The sequence below is a fragment of the Chelon labrosus genome (assembly GCF_963514085.1).
Source record: "Chelon labrosus genome assembly, chromosome: 21".
Classification (NCBI taxonomy): domain Eukaryota; kingdom Metazoa; phylum Chordata; class Actinopteri; order Mugiliformes; family Mugilidae; genus Chelon; species Chelon labrosus.
Window position 1 is genome coordinate 21,601,032 of NC_140354.1, and position 8,809 is coordinate 21,609,840.

The 8,809-nt window shown below is 40.1% G+C and overlaps 1 gene segment (V, D, J or C); it reads right to left on the reverse strand.

The window, feature by feature from the left end:
• Positions 1–2,853: 2,853 nt before the first annotated feature.
• LOC311506739 (immunoglobulin heavy variable 3-11-like) lies at positions 2,854–4,111 on the reverse strand. The segment is given in 2 exons: positions 4,030–4,111; positions 2,854–3,170 (listed from the first exon to the last, which is right to left on the reverse strand).
• Between the last annotated feature and the right edge of the window lie 4,698 nt (positions 4,112–8,809).

An 8,809-nucleotide genomic window follows, 5' to 3' on the forward strand; every position in this document is an offset into this window, starting at 1 on the left:
ATGTTCATTTACTAAACTCATAGTGCTGTTCTAACTGGAGCCAGTTTAAGAGTCTGACTGTTTTATGTTCAGTGTTAAAACATGTTTGCTGCACATGTGGTTCTTTGTTTTGTGCTTCATCCTGACTGACCTGCAGCATTTCTGTGTTTCCTCTTTGGACTGTACCTCTTTATTGCTGCACACTGAAGTTGTGACAGAAAAATAATAAAGACCTCTCTCTTGACTGGTTAAATTCCATGAACATGAATATCATTTAAATCCTCATCATACTATTTCATCAGTGTCCCATTTTACTGTGAGTAGTGTTCGGTCACATGTGTTATTTGTGCAGCTCTGATGGTGGTTTCAGCTGCAATGAGTTTAACTCACCACCAATAATACACATCTCTGACCTTTCTCCAAGTTAGTCATAAACAACTAAATACTGAACAAGTTCATTTCTGTGAAAGCAGTGACCATATACTGTCTTTATTCATGTTCACAGTCACAGTGTGTGGTTGTGTCTTGCTGGTTGCTGAGTATTTGTTCAGGTCTGTTGGTGGTTTGTGTCACTGTGTATCTGATACGTACACAGTAATACACAGCTGTGTCCTAAGGCTGCAGATTCTGTCCTGTTGTTGTCACTGTTCCAGCAGAAGTGTCTCTGCTGTAGCTGAACTTGTTCTTTAAAGCATCATTTTGGCGAAGACCACTTGTACCCCACATATGAGAAATCCAGTCCATTGGTTTTCCTTCACGCTGTCTGATCCAACCTGTTCCATAGTTGTTATCAGTCAAAGAATAACCAGAGACCTGACAGGTGATGGTCAAAGACTGTCCAGGCTGCACAACCATTGAGTCTGGCTGGATGAGATCAATACTGTACACACCTGTGGAAACAGAAATCAACATTATCTCCATCATTCATCTGACTATTCAGTGTTTCTAATGTGTTTATTAGTGTGAATCCACTGAAAGCTGCTCACAGGATCCAGCTGCCAGCAGCAGCAGCAGCAGCAGAGCTACAGAGAACATGGTTGATGTTGGAGAGGATCTGATGGGAGCTCCTCTTCTTCTGCTGCAGCTGACAGCATGATATCAAGTCTTTATAGGAGACTGTGAGGAAGGTCACTTTGCATAAAGGATACAGACACATTAGAAAAGAAGGATGGACTATAACGCTTGGATTGATGTTGTCTGAAGAAGCCATAGCTAGTTCAGATAAAGAGGACATTTATTTATTATTGAAGAAAAAGTGACTTTGCTTCTATGACTGGGTTCATGATGTTGACATGAAATTTATTGTGTGATTGTTTAAAGCAGAGAGAATATTTTGGAGATGATTTAATATGTTGAGTTTTCTTAAACTGTTGCTTCCTCTTGTGTCACTGTGTCTTTGGAGCTCCTTAATAAACATATTGAATCTTAAACCATCATAAACCAGCCTCTCACTGACTGATGATCTATCACCACTATAATGGGCAGTAACAAAGCTCATCATCAGCTGATTGCTGTCTTCACTGTTTGTGTTGAACTTCATATTTTAGGTCTTCTACTGCCCCCTGGAGGTTCTAGTGGAAATAAATACTTGAAGAGTTATAAAAACAATCAATGTGTTACAAAAATAATTAAATTATTATAACATATAACTGTTTCCTATTTCATGTTATTACTAATTCATAAACTAATTCAAAATATGTGTTGTCTCTAAAAACAAAAATCAATGTTATACCTAAAAAGGCATTTATCATAAAGTCTCACAAGAAAAAGGATTTATAAAACTTTTAGCACAAATCTGTTGGTGAATATAATCCTTCGAAGAATTTTAATTTGACTAAAATGTTATCTAATTAAAAATAAACCATGAAAACTATCAAGTTAATAATTATCAGTACTGGAGGTTTTTGTACAGCTGCTCCACTGTCTTCAGTCACTGTGACTCTCTGGCACAATAATAAACAGCAGAATCTTCAGCCTTCAGACTGTTCATCTGCAGAAACAGCTGTTCTCCGTTGTCGTCTCTGGAGATGGTGAACCGGCCTTGAACGGACTGAGAGTAGAAGATGTCACTATTGCAACAGTCTATATAAGCAATCCACTCCAGTCCTTTTCCAGCAGCCTGTCTGACCCAAACAGCATCAATAGCACTACTGAACCCTGAATATGTACAGGTCAGTGTGTGGGATTCTCCAGGTCTTTTAACCACTGGTCCAGACTCAGTCAGTGTTTGACCCTCAGTACCTGCAGAAATGGAAACAGCTCATTAGTTCAGTCACATTGTCTTCACATCACTTTGTTTGTCCAACACATTTTCATGTCCTTACCAGCCAAGGTACAAAACATGATGAAGAAAATAACAGGTGTGATCATTGTAAAAGTCACTTGTCTTTGTCCAGTCTGCAGTGTGTATGTTAGACTGAGCTGACCTTTGCTCTGCAACACATATAAACACATCAAAGATATCAGTTTTGCATTGACTCCTCCTCCTCAAAGAGAAACACAACTAGCTTTTGTTTCTGCTCGCTAGCTTCTGATATATTGTTTAAGAACTAATGGGAGCTTTAAAACCTGGAGCTTTGTTATAAGACCAGACAAGAACTATTTAACAGATTACATGAATTAGTTTAGTTCTAAACTTGAGGTTCCTACATTAAGAACAGCAACTTCTTGTTTTAAAAAGCAGATATTTAATATCCAGTGGAATTAAAAAGATGTGAATTGGTTTTTAGCACATAGGGCAAATTCTAACAGAAACATAGAGTGGGAACGTGCATGAGATATTATGAATATTAGTCTGAAAAACTGTTTATATTCTATCAGTGAGTGTCACTGTGACATCTGCAGGGTTTTTGTACAGCTCTGTGGCTTCCTGTATCACTGTGGAGCTCGAGCACAATAATAAAGTGCAGAGTCTTCAGTCGTCAAGCTGTTCATCTGCAGATACACTTGATCCACGTTGTTGTCTCTGGAAATGGTGAAGCGATTCTGGACAGACGTGGAATAAGCTTTAGTGGCTCCACTCGGAGCAGAAATGAAAGCAACCCACTCCAGTCCTTTTCCTTCAGCTTGTCTGATCCAGCCGATGTGTGCATCACTATTAGACATTCCTGCATATGTACAGGTCAGTTTGTGGGACTCTCCAGGCCGCTTCACCACTGGTTCAGACTCAGTCAGAGTCTGACTGCAAACACCTGGAAGAAAAGCAGTGTGATCAGAACAGAACATGAAGCTTTGACATAGAACCAGAGGAGAGCAGAAGTGTGGTATTCACCAGAGAACAGCAGCAGAAACGTTAGACATGCAGTTAAAGTCATTGTGGAAATGAGTTGCATGTCTGGTTGGTGGTTTGGTTTCTCTTCAGTTTGCAGTCACATTAATAAAGATGGACGAGATCCAGATTTGCATTGACTCCTCCTCACACTGCATCAATAAATAAATACAATATCAATATAGCTATGATATATATTGGAACACTAATTTAAAAAATCAATTAAATATGTATCAGTCCAATATGAAAATAATATTTCCTGTATCTAGCAGCTACTTTTCATGTCCTTTCTTCAGTCCAAGCAGAGAATCATTGTAAAACAGTTCTCTGCTGTGACTTGTTTTCAGGTTCACATAAAACACTTGAAACAGTTTAACTTGGACACTCTAGAGGAAAAGAGCAGAAACATGTGAACTAACTCTGTGTTTTTAGAAAGTTAGTCAGAAACATTGAAATACTCAACAAGTTCATTTCTGTGAAAGCAGTGACCATATACTGTCTTTATTCATGTTCACAGTCACAGTGTGTGGTTGTGTCTTGCTGGTTGCTGAATATTTGTTCAGGTCTGTTGGTGGTTTGTGTCACTGTGGGGCGACGTACACAGTAATACACAGCTGTGTCCTGAGGCTGCAGATTCTGTCCCGTTATTGTCACTGTTCCAGCAGAAGTGTCTCTGCTGTAGCTGAACTTGTTCTTAAAAGCATCATTGGAAGTTAAGCCACTTGTACCCCACATATGAAAAATCCAGTCCATTGGTTTTCCTTCACGCTATCTGATCCAACCTGTTGCATAGTCGTCATCAGTCAAAGAATAACCAGAGACCTGACAGGTGATGGTCAAAGACTGTCCAGGCTGCACAACCATTGAGTCTGGCTGGATGAGATCAATACTGTACACACCTGTGGAAACAGAAATCAACATTATCTCCATCATTCATCTGACTATTCAGTGTTTCTAATGTGTTTATTAGTGTGAATCCACTGAAAGCTGCTCACAGGATCCAGCTGCCAGCAGCAGCAGCAGCAGCAGCAGAGCTACAGAGAACATGGTTGATGTTGGAGAGGATCTGATGGGAGCTTCTCTTCTTCTGCTGCAGCTGACAGCATGATATCAAGTCTTTATAGGAGACTGTGAGGAAGGTCACTTTGCATAAAGGATACAGACACATTAGAAAAGAAGGATGGACTATAACGCTTGGATTGATGTTGTCTGAAGAAGCCATAGCCAGTTCAGATAAAGAGGACATTTATTTATTATTGAAGAAAAAGTGACTTTGCTTCTATGACTGGGTTCATGATGTTGACATGAAATTTATTGTGTGATTGTTTAAAGCAGAGAGAATATTTTGGAGATGATTTAATATGTTGAGTTTTCTTAAACTGTTGCTTCCTCTTGTGTCACTGTGTCTTTGGAGCTCCTTAATAAACATATTGAATCTTAAACCATCATAAACCAGCCTCTCACTGACTGATGATCTATCACCACTATAATGGGCAGTAACAAAGCTCATCAGCAGCTGATTGCTGTCTTCACTGTTTGTGTTGAACTTCATATTTTAGGTCTTCTACTGCCCCCTGGAGGTTCTAGTGGAAATTAATACTTGGATTTTTTTGTACAGCCTCTCCGTTCACTTTAACCACTGTGACTGTCTCTGGCACAGTAATACACAGCAGAGTCTTCAGGCTGCACATTCTGTCCATTTAGAGTCACTGTGTTGCTGGAAGAGTCTAAGTCGATACTGAACTTGTTCTTTAGAGAATCTTTGTAGAATGTGGTGGATCAATCAGCTGCCTCTCCAATAAACTCCAGTCGTTTTCCTGCAGGTTGTCTGATCCAAGCTGTGTAGTAGCCACTGACAGAATAAGAGACCTGACAGGTGAGGGAGTCTCTAGCACAGTAATACACAGCAGAGTCTTCAGTCTTCAGACTGTTCATCTGCAGAAACAGCTGTTCTCTGTTGTTGTCTCTGGAGATGGTGAACCGGCCTTGAACTGACTGAGAGTAGAATTTGCCGCTACTGTCAGTATAGATTAGACTGATCCACTCCAGTCCTTTTCCAGGAGCCTGTCTTATCCAGCCCATCCAGTAGCTGCTGAATGACAGACCAGATGTTATACAGGTCAGTCTGTGAGACTCTCCAGGTCTTTTAACCACTGGTTCAGACTCTGTTATGGTCCAACCTTCAGCTCCACTCCAAACAAACAGAGCAACCACCAAGAGTGTCAGCTTTCTGTCAGCCATGTTGACAGTGTGATTAGTAGGTTTTCAACTCCCCTTTAAATATGATGTCAACTGGAGCCCTGTGAGAATTTGGTTACAGTCAGCTCCTCCTACATCACTCCATCTATTAAAGTCACATTCAAGGTTCTTTGTAGTGAGATGCATAAAGGCCTAATTTTGCTATTGCGTTCACTTAGATCAGCATTTTAAATTATAGCTCGCAGACACAGTACAACTGTTTAAAATGTATGGTAGAAATAATAAGATAAAATTGCTTTTCAACATTTTTTGATTTCCATGTTTTTCTCTTGGTGACTGCTTTTAATTGAGGAATTATGTTTTCAGGTTGTTTCTCCCATTTTTATATATCTCAGGAACAGTTTGAGTGAAATTCGTTCACTTGGACCCAGAATGAACTGAATAAAACTTTGAGGGTCAAAGGTCAAGGTTGAACAAAGTGAGACTAAAAACAATTGGAATATCATTTTGTTCTGTTTGTCCTCATTCTCTGAAATGCTATGTGTAATCTGAAATCTAAACTACTGTAAACTAAAAAAAGGAAGATTACATATTTAAATGTCATTTCAGAAAATAACCAGATTATTAAATTACACAGATGATGTTTTTATTTTTCATGATTTCAACTCTCTCTTAAGTAATGAAAAGTAATAATTTTAAAAGTAAGAGAGATATTTTCAGTGGTATAATTTATTTATTTAACATTTATGTAATAATTCTGCATCAATCATTAGTGACTGGATTGTGTAAAATGTTTGTTTTTTGTCCTGTTTCAACTATTCAAACTCAGTTTTTGTACAGCTGCTCAACCAACTTCAGTCACTTTGAGTCTCAAGCACAATAATAAACAGCAGAATCTTCAGTCTTCAGACTGTTCATCTGCAGATACACCTGCTTTCTGCTGTTGTCTCTGGAGATGGTGAACTGGCCTTGAACTGACTGACAGTAGTATTTGGTGCTACCACCACCATCAGCAGCAACAAAGTTCATCCAGATGTTGTACAGGTCAGTCTGTCTTATTCCTGTTAAGGGTCTGCTGGAGCCTATCCCAGCTGTCATTGGGCAAGAGGCAGGGGTACACCCTGGACAGGTCGCCAGTCCATCGCAGGGCTAACACAGAGACAGAATCCCCAAATAACCTAATGAGCATGTCTTTGGATGGTGGGAGGAAGCTGGAGAACCTGGAGAGAACCCACGCAGACACAGGGAGATCATGCAAACTCGGTCATCGTCCAAGATTGTTAAAATAAAGCACAATTAAAATACACAAAATTGTTAAAATAAAACATGAAGTACACGCAAGCATAATATAGAACATATAGTTTCATACAAAAGACAGATAGAATGGGAGATAGAAGTTAGACTATGAAATGGAGTAGGCCTGTCTGAATAAATAAGTTTTGAGCTGAGATTTGAAGGTGGTGACTGAGTCTGAAGTTTTTAAGTGTTCCAGGAGGGCGTTCCAGAGGCAGGGGACTGAATGGGAGAAGGCTCTGGAGCCCATGGTGGTCAAGCGAGCCGGTGGGAGGGTGAGTTGCAGTGAGGAGGATGACCTAAGAGTGCTGGCAGGAATGTTTATGTGGAGCAGGTTAGTGAGGTAGTGAGGGGCGAGGTTGTTTAAGGCCTTGAAGCTGAGAAGTAGGATTTTGTAGTTGATACGGAATTTGACAGGAAGCCAGTGGAGCTGCTGCAGGACCGGTGTTATGTGACTTATGGAGGGGGTGATGATACGTGCGGTGTAGTTTTGAACCTGTTGTAGTATATGGATGGATTTGTCAGGTAAACCAAATAAGAGGGAGTTGCAATAGTCCAGACAGGACGTGACCAGGCTATGGACAAGAGTGGCAGTATTTTCAGCTGAGAGGGATGGACGGAGACGGGAGATATTGCGTAGGCTCCTCCTCTGGTGGCTTTATGTTCCAAGTGTTCAGGCACTGAGAGGTTTTTGTTCAGGTCTACTGATGGTTTGTGTCACTGTGGTGATCTCTGGCACAGTAATACACAGCAGAGTCTTCAGGCTGCACATTCTGTCCATTTAGAGTCACTGTGTTGCTGGAAGAGTCTAAGTCGATACTGAACTTGTTCTTAAGTGAATCTTTGTAGAATGCTGAATTACTGTGGCCCTGAACGTCAAAAAACAACAACATTACAGAAAACACAACACCATTTCAGATTATGGAAAGGGTCGGGACAACACTTCTTGTTTCTGATTTGACAGAGCCCGTGCTAAAATATAAGCTGATGTGATTGGTTGTTTCGCTGCCAGTCAAGAAATGACACTTTGTGAATGGTCAGCTACATGGACATGTGGACACTGTGATGCACTTTGAAAGCAGACAACATGTACTGTCCACATTGTGGAAAGAAGTATCAGTCATTGCCAAATTTCTGCATGTCTTGTGGAAATAAATTGGCATTATTTAAAGAGTCCTAACTCCTTCACCCATGCTCTCAGTGTTCCAAGGAACATGTTAATGTCATGATGGGTTGAAAGCATATCAAAAATGACATATATGTCCTCTTTCAAAATATTCTTCTATTAATGCCATCTCATCCTTAATTTATAGAAACGTTTTGTGTTCATAGAAGTTTAACATCAGTGATCAGCTGCTGTTTTTGACATGGTTTATTAAAACTTACTACTATTATGTACTTTCATCAAGGACATGTATGCATGAAATTACATTATAAATATTGCAGTGTAATAAAATGTTTAAACTAATCATAAAGGAAGGGTTACTGAAAAACAAAAGTTTCCTTCATACATGAACTATAACTTCCCATGAGGAGAATACTGGAGGTTTTTGTACAGCTGCTCAACCAACTTCAGTCACTGTGTCACTTCGAGCACAATAATAAACAGCAGAATCTTCAGTCTTCAGACTGTTCATCTGCAGAAACAGCTGTTCTCTGTTGTTGTCTCTGGAGATGGTGAACCGGCCTTGAACTGACTGAGAGTAGAATTTGCGATCACTGTCATACTCAATAATTGAAATCCACTCCAGTCCTTTTCCAGGAGCCTGTCTGATCCAGGCCATCCAGTAGCTGCTGAAGTCCAGTCCAGATGTTGTACAGGTCAGTCTGTGAGACTCTCCAGGTCTTTTAACCACTGGTTCAGACTCTGTTATGGTCCAACCTTCAGCTCCACTCCAAACAAACAGAGCAACCACCAAGAGTGTCAGCTTTCTGTCAGCCATGTTGACAGTGTGATTAGTAGGTTTTCAACTCCCCTTTAAATATGATGTCAACTGGAGCCCTGTGAGAATTTGGTTACAGTCAGCTCCTCCTACATCACTCCATCTATTAAAGTCACATTCAAGGGAA